A 24,017-nucleotide genomic window follows, 5' to 3' on the forward strand; every position below is an offset into this window, starting at 1 on the left:
AGACCTTTTATATTTGATGTTCTCCGCTCTGCTCCTCCACTGGGGGGCGCTGTGGCCCTGCGCTGCGGAGTCACTGAGTCAGAACAGGGAGAGAGCTCGATAAGAAGCCCTTGACCTTATCTTATCTTTATCTTATCTTATCTTTCTGCTGCTCCTTCACATGAATCTAGAGCGGTGGGGCAGTGCCGTGGGGTGATAGGTAATAGGTGATAGGTGTTTGTTGCCCGGGTAAACGCATTAGATTCTGGATCTGCTCATTTTAGCACTTGGTCTGTTTGCTTCCGCTCTGATGCACAGGAAATACCTTGGAAATAACCTTTAATCATGATTGTTGTTTAAATCATTAAGTATTGATTGATGGATTGTTGTTACTAGAGGTTGGAGTTAGGATCCACTGTCTCTAATCTGATGAACTCTAGTTCAACATAATCATACAGTTAACATATTGTTCATAGTTCTGTTCACCACCACTGAACCACATTGGACCATAGAGACCATTTAATGCACAATTCACAGAAAAAAATCTGGATTTATGTTGAACTAAGAAACTGAAAACTGTGGAGAATGAGGAGCTTTTATTGAGCTTTTCTTGCTATTGTCAGTGTGAGTCTTGGTTCTGGACCAGAGTGTATCTGTATGTTCTACGTGTTGGCCTGAAGCCGCCATGATGAGTCAGAGTGATTCCTCTTCAATGAAGGGTTAGGGTTTGGGTTAACCCTAACCCCCGTAGAGCAGGTTAGCAGTAAGGGGCAGATGCCTACTCAGACCCAGGCAGCTGGAGGGTTTTTGTGGGGAAATTATGAATGAAATATTAAACCATTTCTAAAGAAATAAAAGCTAGTAATTTGTAGCAGCCAGCGAACGGGCATTCTAGTGGCTTGGTCTCACTGCGCTCTAATACAGGGGAGATTCGTACAGGTTTATACTGTAAAGTCATACTTCATAATGTTTATACTTTGATTCATGCTGTATGATTCATACTCCGTAAGGTTCACTATGATTCATTCTTAATAAAGTTTATAGTGTGATTCATACTGTATGAGTCACACTTCATAAGGTTTTTAGTGTACTATTCATACTTCATAAGGGTCATACTGTACTATTCACACTTCATAAGGGTCATGCTCGCATCACGCTGATGGGACTTAGGGCGTTCTTTTTTTCTTTCCAAGTGACCTTTCAAATGTGTTTTTATTCGTCTTTCTTTTCTTTTGTTTGCTTGAGTCACATAACCTGCTTTAACTTTTTTTTTAAGTCAATAGTTTCAATAAATATGCTGGTAAATATGACTTGTTATTTTTTTTAACCAACCTGGTATTGTAACTGTCATGGAGTCATGACTTTGCATACTAGCCAATGAGAGGCGAGTAGGGCGGGTCATGACTTCGAGTAATAGCCAATGAGAGGCAGAGTAGGGCGGGTCATGACTTCGAGTAATAGCCAATGAGAGGCAGTGTAGGGTGGGTCCTGTCTGGCTTCTCCCCTCCGTCGGCTCAACTCTGCTGCCGACAGACCGTGCCGGGCTGCACTGCTAGCTCCACCTCCAGGCAGCGTGGAACACACTGGCCCCGCCTCCAGGCAGCGTGGAACACACTGGCCGCGCCTCCAGGCAGCGTGGAACACACTGGCCCCGCCTCCAGGCAGCGTGGAACACACTGGCCCCGCCTCCAGGCAGGGTGGAACACATTGGCACCACCTCTAGGCAGCGTGGAACACACTGGCCCCACCGTGGGCCCAGCATGGAACACACTGGCCCCGCCTCCAGGCAGTGTGAAACACACTGGCCCCGCCTCCAGGCAGCGTGAAACACACTGGCCCCACCGTGGGCCATCGGAAACGTTTGGATCAGCGCGGGGTCTGATTCAACTTTCAAAGTCTGAGAGCGTTGGCAGTCTGTGGGAGGGGCGGAAGTGACGATGGTAAACAAACCACTTAAACAGATGGTGCAGTTACAAACTACACTTTGACGTTGCATCGCATCTTTGGGATATTTCTACATATTTCTGGAGGCCATGGCTCAGTGGACCGCTCTGATTATCTACGGTCTGCAGTGCACTCCGTTCTGTCATTTCCTGTTTTCAGGTCTCGATTGCTGGCACGAGACTTAGCGCCACCCGATGTTAGGGAGACCTTTTGCATCTAGCGCAAGCGCAGAATGTACACGCTACTGAGTAAAATAAAATTTGATGAGTTTTAGGAAAGAGGGGGGTGTGTTAGATGCTTCGATCAGCAATTTTGGGACAGATTACCGATCAGCAAAATCATGAACTACCGATCACAGAAGGGCAGGGGAATGGGAATATTCCATGTATTTTTCTTTAGTATATTCTACACGTGATGTGAACCTCCTAAGATGGCGCAATTTGATTGGTTCGCTATCTCGGGATATTGGGCAATACCCATGATTTAGATCTCAAACGCGGGATATTTTTTTCTAATGAGTGACGGTCGTCTCGTCAAGCTAATAAAAACAAATAAATCATGGCAAAAAGTCTTATCTTTTCTATTTTTGTAGTGTTCACATACTAAAACAATTATACACCTCACGCTCTGTGAATAGTGGGGCCTATTCCCCACTATTCACTTCGCCTTCGGCGAATAATATGCTGCGTTTTATTATCCATCCGTCTCGGAGGTTCGAGGACGTTGCCTAGCGACACGCATGAAAACGCCCCTTTTCCTCGGACGGTGAACTCGCCATCTCGGTTGAACTCATGCTGCGTTTGAGTATTCTCTGCGAACCATCTCGGATCTGAAGCCACGCCCTCACTTCAAGCGTTTTATTATTTTGCTCGGTCGTTGGAGGAAAACATGGACGCCACCCGTAAAGCTGTTGTCGCGGTAGCATTGGCAGAGGACCAGGCGCTCCAAAATAGGTAGGCTATAGGCCATAGGCAGAGATACGGACTGTGATGGAAAATCTACACGTTGTTACGTTTTTGGTCCATCTAAGAACTTAAGTTTTGTTACTATTTTGTGTGATGCATATATTGCCTGCCTTCTACTCTCCTTTTGGGTCATCTAACGTGTGAACCTTCCAGGGTCGTGTGATGCGTTTTATTGCCTGCCTGTTCCTATGTTTTCGTGTCTTGTAAATCATCTTCCATGCAATCCTTTGATGTATGGGCCTGTTCCTCGACCCCCTGGCTAGCGTCAACGAAGCCAGAGGGTTACATGGCACGGCCACCACCCCCTCCAATGGCATCCAGGGGAGCTTCAATTGTAAAGATTACAATCTGGTAAACAAAGGCTTTGGTTTATTGGGGGACACAACCCCTCCAGAACCCAACACAAGTGAATATGAACTCACGACTCTGAACAATCGGTGGACTTCTCCCGAGCGTACCTTTAGAGTATGAAGTAACACGCAACGAGAAGCTCCCATCTGAGGCCTTAGATTATTGTAATGTTTGCCTGTTTTATTGTTTGTTGATGCATGTTGTGATGTATCTTTGTTCGTACTTTTATTACAAATATATATGACCACTTATTGTCAACAGTATTGTGTGCTTTTTGCATCTAAATATCTCATCTGTCTTAGGCGAAAACTCTGATAGAGAAATTGCCATGACAGGACGCAGTAAGGTATTGCAGTAATACGAGTGATTGAAATTGCAATTTAAACCACCAAAGTGGTCCAAGCACAATGAAAACAGTTCATACTTCAAGTCACACTGGGCGCAGCCATCTTGAATTCTGCCTCGGAATTTTGCTCGGTCACCACTGATGCTGCGTTTTATAATCCATCCATCTCGGAGGTCAGAGGACGTTGCCTAGTAACACGCACAAACACGCCCCTTTACCTCGGACGGCGAACTCGCCATCTCGGTTGAACTCAGTGTTGACCGAGCAAAATTCTGAGACAGAATTCATGATGGCTGCGCCCGGTGTGACTTGAAGTATGAACTTTTTTCATTGTGCTTGGACCACTTTGGTGGTTTAAATGGCAATTTCAATCACTCGTATTACTGCAATACCTTACTGCGTCCGTATCTCTGCCTATGGCCTATACAGCCTACCTATTTTGGAGCGCCTGGTATTTTGCCAATGCTACCGCGACAACAGCTTTCCGGGTTGGCGTCCATGTTTTCCTCCAACGACCGAGTGAAATAATAAAACGCTTGAAGTGTGGGCGTGGCGTCAGATCCGAGATCCGAGTCAGTTTGACCAATAGGCTGTATTCACTAAGCTGTGTGACGTACTTCCTGTCTCAGATAATACGGCCCCGCCGGTTCCGGTCTGTGTGTTCATCGCGCTAGCCAACTGACGCTGATACACTTTAAACATGAATCAAGACCGCAAACATTTAAAAACGGTACATTTTCATAGGCAGGAGAAACCTACGCCAGCCTTGCTGTGTCCCCAACTGTACAGCGTCAGCCAAATCCAACGGGGTATTACGTTTCCATGGCTTTCCGAGCCAAACTGACGTGAGGAGTCAATGGATTATAAACATACGCCGGGATAAATATTTCATCACCACTCACTCTAAGGTCTGTAGCAGACACTTCAGTTCTGACAAGATGATTGAGCCAACTACTCTTCAGGGTCGAAGGAGACTTACAAAAGGTGCGGTAGCGACCCTTTTTTGAGTGGAACCAGTCGAAACCCCAAGGCGCGGCGTGTGGGAGAGAGTGGATCGGTTCGTCGAAACTGCCCCTCCGGAAGATGAAGTTGATCTCCTTTTCAACGATCAAGACTACTGCTCTCCCTGAACCGGCTGCCATGGATATGTCCGCATCAGCTGCTGAAAGCGTCTCAAATGAAGTACAGGAGCTGAGAAAGGAGCTACAGGAGTTACGTCTCCAGCGAGAGTTTGGACTGCAACGGTTTGCTGGCTCTGACGTAGGCATCCGATTTTACACAAGGGAAGCAACTACAATTTTTTGTATTAGCCTATGTTATAATAGCACACAAGTAGTGTTGAGAGATGGTTTAATTGGAGTTGGGGATGTCCATGTCTTATCAGAATTTATGTACATGAATGTCACCGCACCAATAGTACAGAAACCAACAACATTTATAAATTATAATACAGATTTGTGTATAGACTTACAAAGACGTGTTTCCAGTTCAAGTCGAAAAATAGTTGAAAAAATGTCATGTTATTATTCTATGAGATGAAAATAGGAGCACTGAAGTGACAGCGCCAGAATGTGACAGAACAGAAATAAACAATTGTAAAAATGTATGAATTCATCAGGTAACACCCTACTTATCTGCATGCAAGTACACGGCAAACCACCAAACCGCGCCTCCCAAAGATACGGGCCGAACAGGAACACTACTCTAAAAAGAAAGAGCACAGAGACCACATTAGGGCATTGGATATCCAGACACATCACGTCGTCTTACAGGAAATTGGGGCCGTTATTGAACTGCACCCAAAGAGGAAACTAAACAAACCTATCTGTCAGCCGAGTGCCAGAGATTAGTTACGACCTCATCCGGTAGAGCAACCGTTGCGTAGTGGCACAAGTCAAAATACAGGTAAAAGGGAGGTGACTGAGGCTGAAACAGGTATATGGGAGCAGGGCTCCAGAGTGCGACCAAAATATTTAATAGTGCGACTAAAAAAAAATTCTACGTCGCACTGGTGCACCTGACACTGCTCAGGTGAAAACATATATTTTTTGCGCAAGCGCAGCATCTCTCTATGGTCGCCAGATTTGTTGTCACCAATAAGAGACAGAGCTCAGGGCGTTTCTTTGCCTCTGATTGGCTGTCATCTTTTTCACTGCGTGTGTGAGTTCAAAAAATGTAATCGACCTGGGCCCCGTTTCCCGAAAGCATCTTTAGCCTAAGTGGATCGCAGAGTGGGTCGTACGAGCATCGTACAGTTTTCACACCGTTTCCCGAAAGCATCTTTGGTAACGAACGTCTTGAAAACGCTCGTAGCTAACGAGTGCTCCAGGGTACTCGTAGGACGCTAAGAGCCTCGTTAGCCTACTATAGCCTCAGTGGCGTAACCAGCGGACATTCCTAGTATTGGATGCGTTTTATTATGACACATTGGTAATGGTGTATAACGTGAGTCTGAGCCTAATGTGGGCCATTATGTTCTTAGTTTGAGAGAGACAGTCCAGGAAATGTTTGAGCAGGCAGGGCACTTAAAATGTGTGAGAGAAAGTGGGGGGGATTTGTGCAGACTGACATAGGCTACTCATAAAACGTAGCCTAAAATAATGTAAAAAAATAAAAATAATAATAATAATAAAAATATTAATTATAAAAATATAAAAAATAATGCAAACTAGCAGGCAAAAGGCTGGGATATGGTGGGGATTGGGGCTTAAAAAAAAGTCTCAATCACTCTTCGACGTGCATGAAAACCAGCCGCGTAGTTATGAGGGAGGCCGTCCTCACACCGATCTTCCTCGTCGTCATCGTCCTCAATGTCCTCCGGTTCAACTAAAGCTACCCCAGCCTTAGCTGCAATGTTGTGCAACATAGCTGTCACACATATCACAGCGCATGACTTGGCCAGCGAAAACTGGAGCCCTCCGCTGGACTTGTGAAGGCATCTAAAGCGCAACTTCCACCTCCCGATCGTGCGCTCAGGATTAGGACTGATATATATGTCGGCCTAGGCTTAATCAATTGTGTTTTAATATCTTTAGCATTCATATTATTGCAATCTATTCTTTTCGTAGGCTACTCTGCGGTTGGCCTTGATGGGGAGATATTTTAACCCTTTTTAACCCCATTTTCCTCCGACATTCCTGCGTCTCCCCCTGCGTCATAGCCCGTTTCAGCACCATGTCAGTGGACAGGTACAATCCTACGATCGTCGTGAGTGCAGCGAATGCGTGTTCACGTTAAGAGGAGTTTCGGGAAACGCTCCAAAGAAATTATCGACGAGCGAAGATCCATCGATATCGGGAAACGGGGCCCTGAGCAGGCTGAACGCCAGAGTTGCCTGAATGAAACAGAAAAGAAAATAAACACGACAAAACTAGTGAAAATGAAGAGAAACATAGACATAGGTAGAAACATTGAAAGCTTTTTCATTAAGAAATCCAGCCAAGACACAGATTTTTTTTTTCATTGGTTGTCATGAAAAAAAATAACACTGTTGATATTTATCAATTAAAACATAGGGGGTAACCCTGTCGTTTTTATCAAATGAAACATGAGGGGTGACACTGTCCTTTTTCTTTGGTCGTCACGAAAAAAAACATAAGGGGTAACACTGTTGTTTTTTTATTGGTCGTCATGAATAAAAAACATAAGGGGTAACACTGTCGTATTTTATTGGTTGTCATGAAAAAAAACTGTCCTTGTCAAATAAAATATAAGGGGTAACACTGTTGTTTTTCATCAGTCATCATGGGAAAAAAACATAAGGGGTAACACTGTTGTCTTTGTCAAATAAAATATAAGGGGTAACACTGTCGTTTTTATCAAATGAAACATGAGGGGTGACACTGTTGTTTTTTATTGGTCTAAATGAAAAAAAACATAAGGGGTAACAGTGTCGTTTTTTATTGGTCGTCATGAAAAAAAACATAAGGGGTAACAGTGTCGTTTTTTATTGGTCGTCATGAAAAAAAACATAAGGGGTAACACTGTCGTATTTCTTTGGTCATCATGAAAAAAAACTGTCCTTGTCAAATAAAATATAAGGGGTAACACTGTTGTTTTTCATCAGTCATCATGGGAAAAAAACATAAGGGGTAACACTCGTTTTTATCAAAAGATACATAAAGGGTAACACTGTCGTTCTTTATCTGTCATCATGAAATCCCATAAGGGGTAACACTGTCGACATGTATCGAATAAAACATAGGGGGTAACACTGTTGTTTTTTATTGGTCGTCGTGAAAAAAAACATAAGGGGTAACACTGTTGTCTTTGTCAAATAAAATATAAGGGGTAACACTGTCGTTTTTATCAATAAAATATAAGAGGTAACACTGTTGTTTTTTATTGGTCTAAATGAAAAAAAACATAAGGGGTAACAGTGTCGTTTTTTATTGGTCGTCATGAAAAAAAACATAAGGGGTATCACTGTTGTCTTTGTCAAATAAAATATAAGGGGTTACACTGTTGTTTTTCATAAGTCATCATGGGAAAAAAACATAAGGGGTAACACTGTCGTTGAAGTTTATCAATTAAAACATAGGGGGTAACACTGTCGTTTTTATCAAATGAAACATGAGGGGTGACACTGTCCTTTTTCTTTGGTCGTCACGAAAAAAAACATAAGGGGTAACACTGTGGTTTTTTTATTCGTCGTCATGAAAAATAACATAAGGGGTAACACTGTTGTTTTTTTATTGGTCGTCATGAATAAAAACTGTCCTTGTCAAATAAAATATGAGGGGTAACACTGTTTTTTTTCATCAGTCATCATGGGAAAAAAACATAAGGGGTAACACTGTCGTTTTTATCAAAAGATACATAAAGGGTAACACTGTCGTTCTTTATCTGTCATCATGAAAAACCCATAAGGGGTAACACTGTCGAAATGTATCGAATAAAACATAGGGGGTAACATTGTCGTTTTTATCAAATGAAACATGAGGGGTGACACTGTTGTTTTTTATTGGTCTAAATGAAAAAAAACATAAGGGAAACACTGTTGTTTTTTATTGGTCGTCATGAAAGAAAAACATAAGGGGTAACACGGTTGTTTTTTATTGGTCGTCATGAAAAAAAACATAAGGGGTAACACTGTTGTCTGTCAAATAAAATATAAGGCGTAACACTGTTGTTTTTCATCAGTCATCATGGGAAAAAAACATAAGGGCTAACACTGTCGTTTTTATCAAATGAAACCTAAAGGGTAACACTGTATAGAATAGAATAGAATAGAAACACACGCACACGCACACGCACACACACACACACACACACACACACACACACACACACACACACACACACACACACACTCAGATGGATCCGATCGGGATTTCCGTTGCTATGGGTTTCCTCCATCAGCGACTTATACAATAAACAAATTATGTAAAACAAAACCCCTCTTTCATTTTAAAATAATAGTATGCAAATATGTTGAATAGGCCTCCATCTTTGTTATACTTTTAAAATGTTCCTATATAGCCTATTTTATAGCTTACACACTGATATTTTAAAACAGGAATGCAAAATGCATCCTGGGATATTTAACGGTCCCAAATCCAAACCATGGACATATTGGGCTAGCCCCACCAGTAAGTAAAATAATCTCTGTCCACTTCAACAGAGAAACACTCTGAGCATGCGCATTTCAATGTTTCAAGTCCAATACACATTGCATTGGGCTGGTGGGGCTAGAGCCCCTCTTGCCCCTCCAGACGAACTCAGCCGGAAGAAGCAAGCCAGCTGCCAGGGTCGACTAAAAATGAAATAAAAGCGCCAAACTTATTATTTTATAGTACTTTCTGGGGAGTTTATTTAAAATAAATATATGTATATTAAAAAAAAATATATATATATATTTTTTATATATTTCCTTTTTTTCATTTTCGTTTTCTTTTCTTTTTTTCTTGTGATAGTAGCGACTTGCCCCTAATGACCAGTCGCCACTGGTCATTCTGACCTGGGACATTTAGAATTGTCGGTCCTCCTAATTTTTTTCCGGTCATTGACCGGTAATAACCGAAAACGGAAACTCTGCTATAAACCGGCCTAACTTTCACCGTCAACACCGAACCCCTTCTTCTTCGCACGGCTGTCAACATCCAAAACATACGCTAGTTAGATTTTCTCAAACAGCAGTTTCAAGTACGGGTAGCATAGAACTAACGTTAGCCAATTGGGGGCTCCATGATTGCAAAATCTAATGGGAGAGGTAAAATTGCCATTAAGGAAGGAAAGCATAGTATGCCTTGCGACTGTGCTTCGCAGTATGCCTTGCGAAACCCAGTATGCCTTATGAAACAGTTTGGTCAATGAAACGCTACCAGGAACGCCTAAAGGGCGTTCTTGTGTCATGACGGAAACGCCCAAGCCTGCAGCTGGACCCTTCTCGCATGGACATGCACAAGGTACGTTTGAAGGCCCAGCCACATTACAGCATGAGAGATAACGAAATATAAATCTTGAATAGTATTCCTAAATATTATTAACTTTTTAACAACTTTAACTTATTCATTTTTAATAATATTTAGGAATACTATACCATTTTCTTAACTTTTTATTTATTACATTTTTCTGTTTCCCTTTTGCAATCTGTAGGCTAGTGACCTGTATGATATTTTTTAATCTTCATGAATTTATGCTGCCACAAAGCAAGCATTTGCTGCGCTTGGGCATCAGTGTGCAGATTGGCTGGGGAAAGCGGTTGCTCTGGGTGCTGATGGTGCTGCAGTTAACCTAGGCCACAAGGGGGGCGTTATAGCGCTTCTACAAAGAGATGCAGGAGATTTCGTTGTGCCCTTTCACTGTATGCCTCACAGGTAGGCCTAATTATATATAGGCTGTTGCGCATATTCTCATATTAATGTAATTTATCTATTTGTAGATTAATTGTGATGTATCTTTACAGATTGGAATTGGCAATGTTGTCAGTCCAGAGGGACAATGCTATGATTGGTCAAGTATATGATCTGCTACATTTGGTGTGGAAAACGTACCATTTTAGTTAAAAATCAATGAGGGAGCTGAAGGCCATTGGAGCAGACCTGGAAGTGAATGTCCTAGTCCCCGATGGGGTTAAAGGAACACGATGGCTTCCACATGTCTCCAGGGCCCTGGAGTGATTCCTCAGGCCTGGACAGAATGGCCATGGCCAGTTCTCTGCAGTCTACTGTCATATGGACCATTTGGCAGGGTCCTCTGCCAATGCAGATATTGCAGGACGAGCCAGAAAGGTCAAGAAATCGATGGAAGATGCCACTTTTGTGGCTTTTTGTCACTTTCTGGTTGATGTTTTTGCTGGAGTAACCAACTTTAGTCTCCTACTTCAGAAAAATGAGACCATCCTACCTCAGGTAGTTTGTGCTCTTGAAAATCTGCTGGTGACCACAGAGGTGATGGCTGCAAGACCTAAGCCTGGGGGCAGACTGTCACAGTTCATGGCTGACCTTAGGCTGCAGAGGAGGCAGCAGGGTGAAGTGCCACTCTACAAATTCCAGACAGTTACACTCAACGGGGAAGTCTCTAAGCTGGCAGAGGACGATGGTGCTATCACTAAATTACACAGAGCAATGGAGGCAACAATCAAATCTACTGTCAAACACTTGAAAGCAAGATTCTGTAGCCTCCTAGGAGAGGATGCTACCCAATCTGCCACAACTAAGGCTGTCAAATGCTTCAAAATCTTCTATCATGATAGCTGGCCAGAAGACCAAGAGGAGTTAGTGGACCATAGTGCTGATGACCTAGCATTTCGTTTGGATCACTTCTCCCCTGTCCTCACAAGAAATGGTGTTAACACTGAGTTGGCAAAAGAAGAGTTTGTGGGCCTGAAGCTGATAATTGCCAGGATGTTCAAGGACAATACCTACCTCAGCCTCTGGGAGCTGATGTTAACCAGAGAGCCATACTGTTCAGACTACAAGAACATACTGCACCTTGTCCACATTCTGCTGGTCCTCCCAGTGTCATCTGCGGTTTGTGAGAGAGGATTCTCTTCACAGAAGAGAATTAAATCAGATGCAAGGGCATCACTCCACACAGACACAGTGGAAGACCTCATCAGAATCAGTGTGGAGGGGCCCAGTTTGGAAGATTTTGATGCTAGTGTGAGTGTGGCAAACTGGTTCAGCCAAGGCCAAAAGGCAAGGAGGCGAAATTGCTGGTGTTGGCCATCTGAGGGGCATGTGCCAGCAAGAGGAGACCTGCTATAAGACTTTGGAAGACTTTTTATTTTGAAATCTTTTATTTTACTTGAAATGTTTAAGTTTGACCGTTCATTTAAGCACAGGCACAAGCACTTCAAATGTTTTATTTTGCTTGAAATGTTTAAGTTTGACTGTTCATTCAAGCACAAGCACTTCAAATGTTTTATTTTGCTTGATGCTTTAGTTTCTTAATGTTTTAAGTTCATGTTTTAAATGTTCCATTTAAGCACTTTAAACAGTTTAATTTTCATTATATATATAATTGGGCTTAAAATAAAGTATTTCTCTACACCTTATTGTTGTTAAAAAATCATTCACATTATATGAAAGTTATGGAAAGCTATAAAAAGGTGACCTTTTGGCGTTAATGGCGACGCAATGAAAAATTTGGGTGCAACTAAATTTTCTGCTGGTGCACCTAAAAAAAATAAGTTAGGCGCACCAGTGCAACCAATCCAAAATGTTAGTCTGGAGCCCTGCATTATGGGGGAAATACAGGTCACCCTGCTACATATATATATATATATATATATATATATATATATATATATATATATATATATGTAATCTTAGTAGTTACTGTTTACATTATTTTGGTAACAATGTATACTTTGGATGTACACTTTTAATTGAACTTTTTTATGTGATGTCATTTGTGAATAGATTTGCCAGCTACAACCACCTGATGGCTTTTTGGTCTTTGATTGAGCCTTGTCTCTACAAGATGGTCCGTGTCTCCAGAGCCAAATCAGCTGCCCAGAAAAAAGAAGTGGTCGCACCTGCACGTGCATTAACAGTACTTTACAAGTAGTTACAGATGTAATTATACGTGATGCCATTGCATTTGTATTTGTTGTTTGAGCTATACTTTTTTCTTTTCCTCTCAGAGACAGCTGCTCCAGCCCATAGATTAACTCTTTATTTTTTCATCACTGTTGATGAATCACAAAGCTTGATCTAAAAGAAAAAGGTAAATCATTAGAAAGGTAAATCTAGAAATATAACCTCAGCATCATGGGTGAAAAAAACTACTTGGTTCTTATGAAGGTAAGTACTTCGAATGTGCTAGAAAAGCCTACCATCCTGAATGCCTAATGTTATATTCTCTCCCTCTTAAAATAAAGATGTGTTTTTATAAAGCGGAATCCAAGAATCACACAATTATTCCAATGTACCTGTACTTCTGCTGTGCAAACGACAATAAATATCTTGAATATTGAAAACTGGTAGTCTTGTACTCAGTACCTTGACTAAATTAAATTGTGTGTGAAAAACAGGGAGACAGGAAAAACATTCAAGTTGGTGGCCCTTGAGGACTACACTTAGCTACTGCTTAACCGAACAAACACCACTGAACAGGGATGAACACAGCTTCCTGCCTGGACTCAAACTGTGGTGCCGCGCGCTTCCTCATCGACCTGTAACACAAGGCTCTCACGCTGACCTGCACTGTCAGCTTGTCTTTATTGGACACCGAATTAAATAACACAAATTCATTAAGCTTCAATTGTACTGGGTTACTAGCATCATCACATCTATAACATGTTACTACATGGAAAGAAACTATGTGGCTAAAAATGTAACTATTATTACTCAACACAACAAGCAAACATCATGGCTGATATAAAACACTGGTTAAGAAATCTTGTTGGAATTTGCTGTTTCTGCATCGTAATACACGTTAGAAATTGACAGTTAACTGACAGACTAGACTTTGACAGTAGCTAGCGTCTGTTAGACGTATTTTTCTTACCTTCGTAGCTGTGAATATAGGTCACAGCATACAGCCTAAACCCCTTCTCCAATTTGCTGGTCGGAGTTTTCGTTTCCCTGCATAATAGATGTACATCAGTGATGTTTATTGTCGGCAGCTCTTGTAAACACCGGGTGTAGAACGTCGCCATCTTTGACCGGAAGCTGTGAAGCTGTATTACGCATAGATATATATATTAACTAGATGCCCTACGCGGCATATAGAACGTCACCGTAGGCCGCCATCTTACCACAGTAAAGCCTTCTGGTGGAGTCTGTTGTAGCGGACGTAAGTCAGTGATCTGCACAAACGCTAATACTCTTATCTTGCTGAAATCTTGACAGATTTACAAACGGTTTGGTTTCTAACAAACATTATTAACGTGGTTATAATTCTGGATGCTTGAACATGTTTAAATTGCAGATTTTCTCTTCGAAAAACGACTTAATCGTGCAGCTTAGTTGTGTATCCCGGGTAGGCTACTAGCTACCCAGCCATTTTACATCGATGGGAGAGGCAGAAGTGCTGTTTTCAATATAATCTAAGTTGAACATGATTACACTGAAGTTGCACATGATTTCCAATCGGGTTTGTTTGTCTTACATTATGAATTCTACAGGAAATTGCTGACAAGTGAAGATGCCAGACTTTTGTGCAGCCTACGGATGCGTTAATCTGCAAACTCTCGAAACGAGAACCTGTGAGATCACCTTTCACCTGTAGGATATTACGATGTTATGACTTTTATTTTTAGGATAATCGTTACTTAGTTACTTAGTGGAAGTATATACAATACAGGTACTGTTACATAGGAACAGCGGGGCTAGTATCACATAACAGTATTGCTAGATTGTTGTTGACATAAGGCTTTTTAGAATATGTTTGTTAACACAATCACTGAATGGAATTTTGGACACCTTTTTATTGTTTTGTGTGGTTAATCTTAAATACTGATGAAAATGTTGACAATAATCAACATGCAGCCTTTCTTGATGTATATTTGTAAAGGGAAATCTTGTACCTATTTTAGAACATTATTCTGTTTTTCTTAGAACCTAACAATTATTCATACGTATGTACTGTCATACCTTTACTTTACTTTATTATGGATCCCCATTAGCACTTGCTTCAACAGCATGGCTATTCTTCCTGGGGTCCTTCACACACAAAAACACACATCATACACGACAACACTACAGATACACACATACATAGACAATAGTTCACTTACAAAAATTCAGAAGAATTTCAAAAATTATTCTATCATAGTTAAATAGATCAGTCAAGTTCATGAAATATTTGCAGATACTGTTTTACCCTCATTTTAAATCCTTCTTTTGTAGTGGAGCATCTGATATAACATGGCAGCGAGTTCCATCCTACCACGGCTCTGTACAAAACAGTTTTCATTATAACCGATGACTTCACTATGGGAAAGTTAATCCTTCCTTCTATAGCATGTCTCGTGTGATGTTCATGTTGAGGACAGAGATTTAATAACCTTTTATATAATACATTTGGAGTCTGTGTTTCTTTTATGTTTCTGATGAAATTTACCAGACATTAAGTTGACCTTTGACTCAACAGCCATCTCAGACTATCATGCATGTGTTTTACATTAGTTCTGTAGGAACAATTTAATGCACAATGTGCTACTTTATTTTGAACAACTTGTAATTTCTTCAAGTCCTTCATTGAGGCACCAGACCAAATAATAAAACAATAATCAAGTTGTGACAGAGCTAGAGCATTTAAGACTTGTCTAATGACATCTGGTGGCAGACCCTTAGAAACTCTTCTTGTAACAGAGACTGCCCTTCCCATTTTGCTTACGATATTATCAAAATGGCTGGACCAGGATAAAGTATGGTCGAGAGTAATCCCTAAAAGTTTTGTCTCTTTTACTTGTTCAACGGAAATGTTGTTTATACTTAAATTCAATTTCGGTTTAGTTGACATTTGATACCTTGTTCCAATCACTATAGACTTTGTCTTAACAACATTAAGTACAAGTTTGTTGGCGTCTATCCATCTTATTACTAAATGTATTTCATCATCTAAAATCGTATTTATTTAAACCGTATTTAATCCTGCTACATATATGGTCGAGTCATCAGCATACATTGAGATTTGAGACTTTTGTAAAAGTGAAGGAAGATCATTTATAAAAATTGAAAATAATAAGGGACCTAAACAGCTTCCCTGGGGGACTCCACAATTGACATGACTGACATCTGAAAAACTACCATTGAAAAAATTATTTAGACTTTCCTGTCGGCTTAGTTAAGTAAATAAAATAAATCTTTATTAGCTCATATTGTGGGCTGCATTCATAGGCACTACTCATCTTGTGAGGCAACTATAGGCACTACATTGTGTATAAAACGAAACTGTTAGCCTATTCAAAAATAGTAGAAAGAATATAATAAAAATAAAAATAAGAAATAGTACAAAAACAAAACAAAAAAAAGCAGCATCTCCAACTTCTTAGTCCAATGTTAAACGATTATGCTCATATAATTTTTCAGTAGGCATATTGAGTTGTTTGTAGCAGTTTGATTTGAACAGTAGCCTACCTGATTTAGACGCATCCCAGATCGATCCGACCCAGTTACACCTTCCCCCTCTTCCTCGTTATCATCCTCATCCTCGGCAATGTAGTTATCGAAAAAGACCTGCGCATCCTTAGCAGTAGAAAACTTGTGTGTTTCCTCTCTGTAGGTCAGAATCAATATTGCAGTAGGCTGAATGAAACCGGATCTTATTTTGCGTTTGAAAAGCTCTGATCTCACTTCTTTGAAAGTCGCTCTGAGTTTCAGGGTCTCAGCGCTGACATCAGAGTGGATGCAGATTTTATTCCCATTGTAGGTGAAGGAACGACACTCAGCTGCCTTCTTCGTTATCTTCATTTTGAGTCAAGACTGTACAGCCTTGCGATCATGCACCTCGAATCCTTCCTTGCGGGGCCAGTGCGATGAGCAACGCTGATCAGCGGGCCGGTTCCAACAATCTCCTCTCCAAACAAATCGCGGAGCAGCTTTGTTGTGTAAGCTGTAGGGTTTCCAGCCTCCACTCCATTCGGCAGGTCAAGAATTCGTATGTTGAATTTTCTGCTTTGATTTTCAAGCTGCTCAACCTTCATCCTCAGATAATCATTCTCCTTCGCAGTCTTCTGTTGTTCACATTCAAGTTCAGACAGTCTGACATCAGTTTCCACCGCAGCACTCTCCAGATCGGTGACTTTACCAGTGCATGTAGTCAGTTGACTTTTCAGCTCCTCCAAACATTTGTTCACTGGCAGTAAACTTTTGGCCAAGGCTGCCGTCAGCTCTTCACGAATAATATCTCTCATTGTAGAGGCCATGTCTTCTGTGAAAAAGCTTTATCCGCTTTGTCCCTTGTCATCGGTTTCTGCATTCTCCACAATTGTTTGTTTGCGGCACGCTCAGCTGGTTGCAGTCAATCAGGTTGCAGAGGCATCTAGTTAATGGCCGTTTCCATAGGCGTCAATTACGCCGGGGACGCGTCTCCACCAGATTTCGTCAAGAATCATTTTGTACCCACCACTTTTAAAAAAAAAGTAATAATAAAAAAAATATTTAATCGCGATTAATCTGATTAATGCCATAGTTAACTCACGATTAATCTGAAATCTTTTTTCTATGCTAAATATCCCTTGATTTCTTTGTCCCATTAATTGATCTCATTTTAATGCTCTTATCAACATGGAGAAGTGCATCGGCTTGCCTTGTGCAAATGTTTTTTTATTGATAACAACATTGGCATATACTGATCAAAACAGGACGTTACAAAAAAAAAGCCTATAGTGCAACTAACGATGAACATACAAACATACTGCCTTGAACATAGCAGTCAGGCTACTGCTTCTTTGTTTTGAGCCAAAGCAAAAAAAAAAAGGGTTAATAATAAATTGCGTTAATCGCGCGATAAAAAAATTAACGCCGTTAAAATTGGTTTGCGTTAACGTCGTTAATAACGCGTTTAACTGACTGATCATTACAAGGGTCTTCTCAATTCCGTGCAACGCTCCGTTCACTTGCATGAATTTAAGCCCCTTCAGTGAGTAGGGTCCGACTGCGTCCTGCAAGACGGGGGCGTGTATTTTGAGGAGGCGTGTCTTGTAAGGAGGGCGTGTATTTAGTCTGCCCTGATTGGTCTGATTCACGACGGCGTCTGGCGTCACACATAGCCTCGTGCAGAGCCATAATCTATTCTATTTGACATTTGCGGATCTCTTCTCTTGTCGAACCTACTCCGGAGATTTAATGAACTGGTCAACAGCAGTTAGATAGCAGAAAGATGTTTTTTTTGTGTTAACTTATACCTGCCAATGCCTCTTGTGTTACCCATTTTTAATAATAATTTTATCCCTTAATGTTATTGCACATATTTTGTATTTACTTTTTTATTTACTTTAAATGCTTTGTGTAATGACCTTCCCTTTCTCTATAATAAAAAGATGTAGCCTACCCTTATGGCCTGAGTCATGTTTCCCTTACTAAGAATTCCCTATCGTATGCATAAGTATTGTCTGTAAACAATACAAGTGGGATAGGGGCGAAAATGTACAATTCTAAGGCTTGTATCCTTTAAGTAACTTTACTTTGTACCTCTGTAAAGCCAAGTATATGCATTTGACATCACAGTTATCAGTAAATGCAAATTTGGTTTCTCTTCATTACTCTTTGGTCAGCCTGACATTTTCAGAGTAAATTCCAATCAATATTTTTGTGAATATTAAGAGCCAGAATTTAAATGACACCGCCCATGAGCAAAATATTACACTAACTTTTTAACTCCACTGTTACAGTAAATTGACTCCCTCCCGTAGCCTACAAACACCAGGCAATATCTGGACTTACAGAAGTTAACTGAAATATTGAAACCCCATTTGGCAGGCTGTGTAGCTGTATGGCAAAGATAACTACGTTTTGTAGGTTTTGACAAAAACGGAACAGCTTCGTAACAGAAGAGTTAACGATGTTGTTGCTCAACAAGACAACTGCTGGAGCTCCAATAAAGTTGCTTACAAATAAACTCCAACATCAGAGTAAGGAAGGACGGGGGAAACTTCAGTGGAAATCCCATTGTCATTGTGACACCGTACTCGACAGTACAGGGAAAAATATTTTGCTATTTTTTACCCGTCTCTGTGCTACGTTGGAAAATTACTCCCCGATTTCAGTAGGAAATCACAATCCTACGTATTACGTCATCACGCTGAGATTGGTCAGTCGTTGTATAGGCGTGTATTTCACACGAGGGGCGTGTCTTTGTACACGGGGCGTGTCTTGGCAGAGGACGCAGGACGCAGTCGGACCCTATTGCCTTCAGTGGGAAGCAATTACCCTGCGCGTCGGTGTCCTGTTCGCACTGTCGGAGCTTATTTTCCCGATTATGACCGGCATTCTATACATTATCCCTTACTCATTACAAGCCTCTTCTCAATGCTGTAGACCAGCCGTTCTCAATCTGTGGTACGCGTACCACTGGTGGTACGCGAGCGCCCTCTAGTGGTACGCGGAGTATGAACGATTTTTTGAAGCAATTTTTTTAAGTTGAAGCAACCGTTTCTGATGTCTGGGGAATCGATAACTCGAGTACTACTCGTTACAAATGAACTCGGTTGGTGGACAGGCAAACTCGAGTTTGCATTCACACAAACAAACAAAGTTTTCTGAAGCAAATGTATCAATTTTCTGTGCGGCGCCACTAACGCATGCCGTGGGCACAAAGCAAATTAAATGTATCCATTTCTGTGTGGCGCGTTCCGTGCCGTGTGCAGGCACGCCAGAATTCAAAAAGTTAAGAGATGGCGGTTAAAGCAAAGCGCAGCGAAGAATTGAAATAGGCCTACTTTAAAGAAATAGGAGATCATAAGGTGAAATGTAAAATATGCCAAGCGAAATCGAGCTACCAGAGTAGCTACTACAAGTAGGCTACTAGGCGGCAACATATGCTCCTGAAACACAACGGTGAGTTCGGGAAAGCAGACCCGCAGCAACCAAGTGTGTCGGCTATGTCGGCTACGCAGCCGTAATCCCGGCCGTGTAGAGAAGATCACAACGCGTAATCCATAGTCCATTTGCTGCCGTTTTATTTGCATCTTTAAATTATTTGCAATGGTTAGGCTACTTGTTTCGTTTTAGTTTTTCGTTTAGTCGGAGAAAAGTGGACAGAGTTGCCTGCGGAAGCGATGTCTGAGATGCAGAGACTGCTTGCTACCAGTGTCAGTTTCGTACGGTGTGGAATGAGAGCTCGGGAAGGCACTATTGCGCAAGTACGCCTGCGTGCTTGCGCAATAGCATACTGCCCGAGAATGCAGTATCGCTGTCAAATCTGTCCCTGGGAAAAGTAACGTTGCTTGCGCCGAATTGAAAAGGAAACCGCTATAATGAAATAGCGGTAATATTTCCACATTAATTGATAAAATAACAGGGGATGGGAAGGGGGGGTGGCTGTTTCAGAAGGGGGATGATTTTGATCATTTTAATTCCAAAGGGGGATGCCATCCCCCCTCAACTTGCGTGCTGGAAGCAGGTTGGATACTGAACCAAGTCTGAGGCTAAAGCTAACCTCAATCGACCCAGACATCACACCCCTCCCACTAAGCATGATAGGCCTAATTTTCAATGTGTGCCTGAGTACATTCTCCTTCAAACCTAAACATAGTTTATATTCTGACCTTATGGCACTTACTGCAGTATTTTTTAATACTGAATACGTTGTTTTTCTATGATACACTTGTTCTTACTCATGATAGTTTGATTACAGTGTTATCGCAGTACACATGATTTCTTGACTCCATTGTTTGACTCCAGTATTTAAATATTCATGTTCAATTCTTTGAATGTTTTGATGCAGTACAATTTACCTCACATGATTGGTTGACTGCAGTTGTTAAAATTTATATTCAGTGCTCTGAATGCTTTAATGCAGTATACTTGTTAATAACCTCACTAGATTGACTGGTATGTTATATGCCAGATGATATCCCCATTTGCTGGGTAGCCCTATTGAGGCAGTTGTTCAATTGTTAGTATTATCCCGTTGCAAGTGTTTAAATACAATACATGAGTTATAGACAGTTGGTTGCTTCAGTCAAGTCAAGTTATGTGAATAATAAATCGTGTTATTAATATTAATGCCTTCTGTGTAAACTCTATGTAGTTATAGGCCTACGCACTTTATTTTAATTCCGGTGGTACTTGGAGAGCCAAATCATTTCTAAGGTGGTACTCATGGTAAAAAGTTTGAGAACCACTGCTGTAGACTACATTCGTATTCGGTTGCTAAGCGACGTCAACAACTTTGCCGAATTATTTCTCTGCTGATCAACGCTATGAATGATAACAAATACATTGGAAAAGACACACACGTTATTTTTTCGATTTGGCAAGTAGCCATTACTAATAATACCAATACTCTTTGGCTGGGATGATGAGGCATCAGACAATCAAGTCATTTTAGCCTGAATGCATAGGTAAGAAGCACCAGAGCAGGGTGCTAGTACCATGGAGAGTATCAGAACGATAACCTGTTGAACTAAATGGATGTGGTAGGCTACACCACGGGATGCATCTGCAGACCACTGCCACATAAATAAAGGGAAGACGCGATATTTATTGCTTAAGATTTGCTGGTGCTGTGGGAAGGTCTTTTGTGTTTTTTGCACTCAAGTGGTCGGCTGTTTTAACTTGCAATTGATAGTCGGTGGAGTCAGTCTCTTGTTGACACAAAGTGACTTTTGGTCATTCTTGCTTTGCTTGAATTCTGGAATAAATGTGGGAAGGAGTTCATGAGTTTTGGACAGAATGCCTGATGTAGGCTAGTTTTGGAATGCGTGTTGTGAATTGAGAACAGCCAGCTCCTGATGTGATACAGCGTTCAGCTGTGCTTTTCCAATGTATTTGTTATCATTCGTAGCGTTGATCAGCAGAGAAATAATTCGCCAAAGTTGTTGACGTCGCTTAGCAACCGAATACGAATGTAGTCTACAGCATTGAGAAGAACCTTGTAATGAGTAAGGGATAATGTATAGAAGATTATTTTTCAATCTTGACGACTTCTGTAGTCCTGTGTGTAGCCACACCTTTGGCCCTTCTGAACTTAAACACGCAGTTAAATTCCTTCACTAGCTCCTCTTGTTTATGTTGTTAGATTAGCCATATCATGTCACGTTGTCAACATTGGATACATGGAGCAGAACATAGTGGGTCATATGTCCGATGCTTTTTGAAAACGTTTTCTTCATAAAACGTGCCAGACAGATTTTGTATACATTTTATTCCTTAGTATTAGCTACATGGGTATGCCGTCTTTCAGAACCTTTCATTACCGGCACTAAAGAGAGAAAAAAGAGTGCATCCTCATTGTACCCAGCACTTCTAAAAATGCACTTCCGAATGCGTCTCTGTCCCCAGCACATTTCAAACCAAACTGACGCCCATGGCCGTTTCTCAATTCCAAGTACGCGAACTACGGACTCGCGGACTTGGAAGTTCGTACTTGGCAAGTCCGGACTTCAGGTAAACACATCCGAGGGCGGGAGTACGCTCCTACAATTGGAACAGCAGCGGACTCGATGACGTCACCAGCTCAGCTCGTCTGTTAACTGTGCTACGGCCTCATGTAGGCATATAACTACTGAACAATATAAACAAATTATATAAAACAAAACACCAGCCTCTTTAGTTTTAAAATAGTATGTTAATATTTTGAATGAATATAAATGAAAAGTTACGCGTATTCGCACGGCAGGCCAGCTGTACCCTACATGTTTGTGGATTTAAATGATAATTTTTCATGCAAAGAAAACTAAACATTTCCGTGAAGAAGTTTGATAATGTTTTTTCCAAGGGGAGGATAAAAGCATCAAAAGAGGTAAAAACCATTATAAGTTGGGGTATGTGGAGAGTTTCAGTTATGCCGATGGGGAGATTGTCAGTCTGGTCCACGCCAGTCACGTGACGGCACATACGAGACATGTAGTCTTTCTCATTGTGTTTTCTCTACAGCCTTTAACTGAACAATTGCACAATAAACTATCAAACTCTTGACATGAAAAATTATCATTTAAATCAACAAACAACATATGTGTAATCCGGGGCATATAAAGACTGGGCAGGAAGATAATTACTTGCCCTCCATGAAACCCATATTTATTTTTCCATCTCATAGGTCCCATGGGCTCTACCGGAAGGGGCGTGATTTCGCCACTCTATGTAGGGTAAAGCGCACGGTACATGCTACTTATCCAGGTGTACATGAGTTATGCAAGTTCTCAATATATTCTCGATTTAATATATTCTCATGATCGGTGTCTGATCAATCGTAGCATCTCTAGTTAACGCCACGGTTACGACCCACGAAAAGTTGTTAACACTTTTACGTCATTCAATATGTTATACAATATGTTATACTATAGGTGTCCGGGAATCCTAACCCTTGGACCCGCTTATTCAATAATATTAATTACTACATTTTTTTGGTTCATATTGAATTAAACAAACTACATTGAATGAAAATGTACACACAAAAATAATCACAGAAGGCACAAGCTAAAAAGAGATATACCACACTAGTGCAATGTTATATTTATTTCTTACAGTGAAGTTTGGTTGCCATACAAGAAGTCTTGAGGAAGGGGGGGTGGGGGCAGAGGGGGGAAGAGTGCAGTTATTCTCTCGTTTTCGTTTCGTTAATTAGTTTACTCTAAATTGGTTTTGGTAGCACAAAATTACAGCAACATAGAAAACATGGACACATTAGTTCTTCCCACAAAAATAGCCAAAACATCTTAGCTTCTATGAAGACTTAAATAACAATTCTATCAATGGAAAAAAGTAAATAACATGAATGAACAGTCACCTGAGGGCTTTGACGACGTGACAGTGGGAATGTGGTTCAAAGGGTGTGAAGGTGAGCGTAGTGGTACCACACCGGGGGGCGGGGGACAGCCTTCTACTACTTCTAATGACTTCTAAGTTTCCACATAGAAAGTAGGTTGGTGTTGCTTCAAGACGTCAGCAATTATCCTATTCTTTATATTTTATAATATTTTATGGTTTTTTTCTGGATTTATTTATAGGTGCAGCATTATTTTCTACCAACATGGACCCATAATAGTTTATATTTACGGAGAGGAGATTTGACTCATTTATACATACATTGCACACTCTAGACTTGGTCAATTCCAACCAGGCAAATGGTATTTAGAAGAAACTGGATTTGTGTCTGCTGATTGGCCAAATATCTTATCTAAAATGCAATAGAATCTCATAAAGTCTTCTTTAAAAAACACTGATATGTGGTCATATGATATATAACTTTATAATGGGAAAAAACACAACCAAGGAGACTGAGGATAAATATTGCTTCTTACATAACCCATAAATCTAATAATATTCACTTTCTTATTGTATAGTAATCCTCTTTTTTTGGCAATCCACACA

This window comes from Gadus chalcogrammus, chromosome 14 (genome assembly GCF_026213295.1).
Source record: "Gadus chalcogrammus isolate NIFS_2021 chromosome 14, NIFS_Gcha_1.0, whole genome shotgun sequence".
NCBI classification, from domain to species: Eukaryota; Metazoa; Chordata; class Actinopteri; order Gadiformes; family Gadidae; genus Gadus; species Gadus chalcogrammus.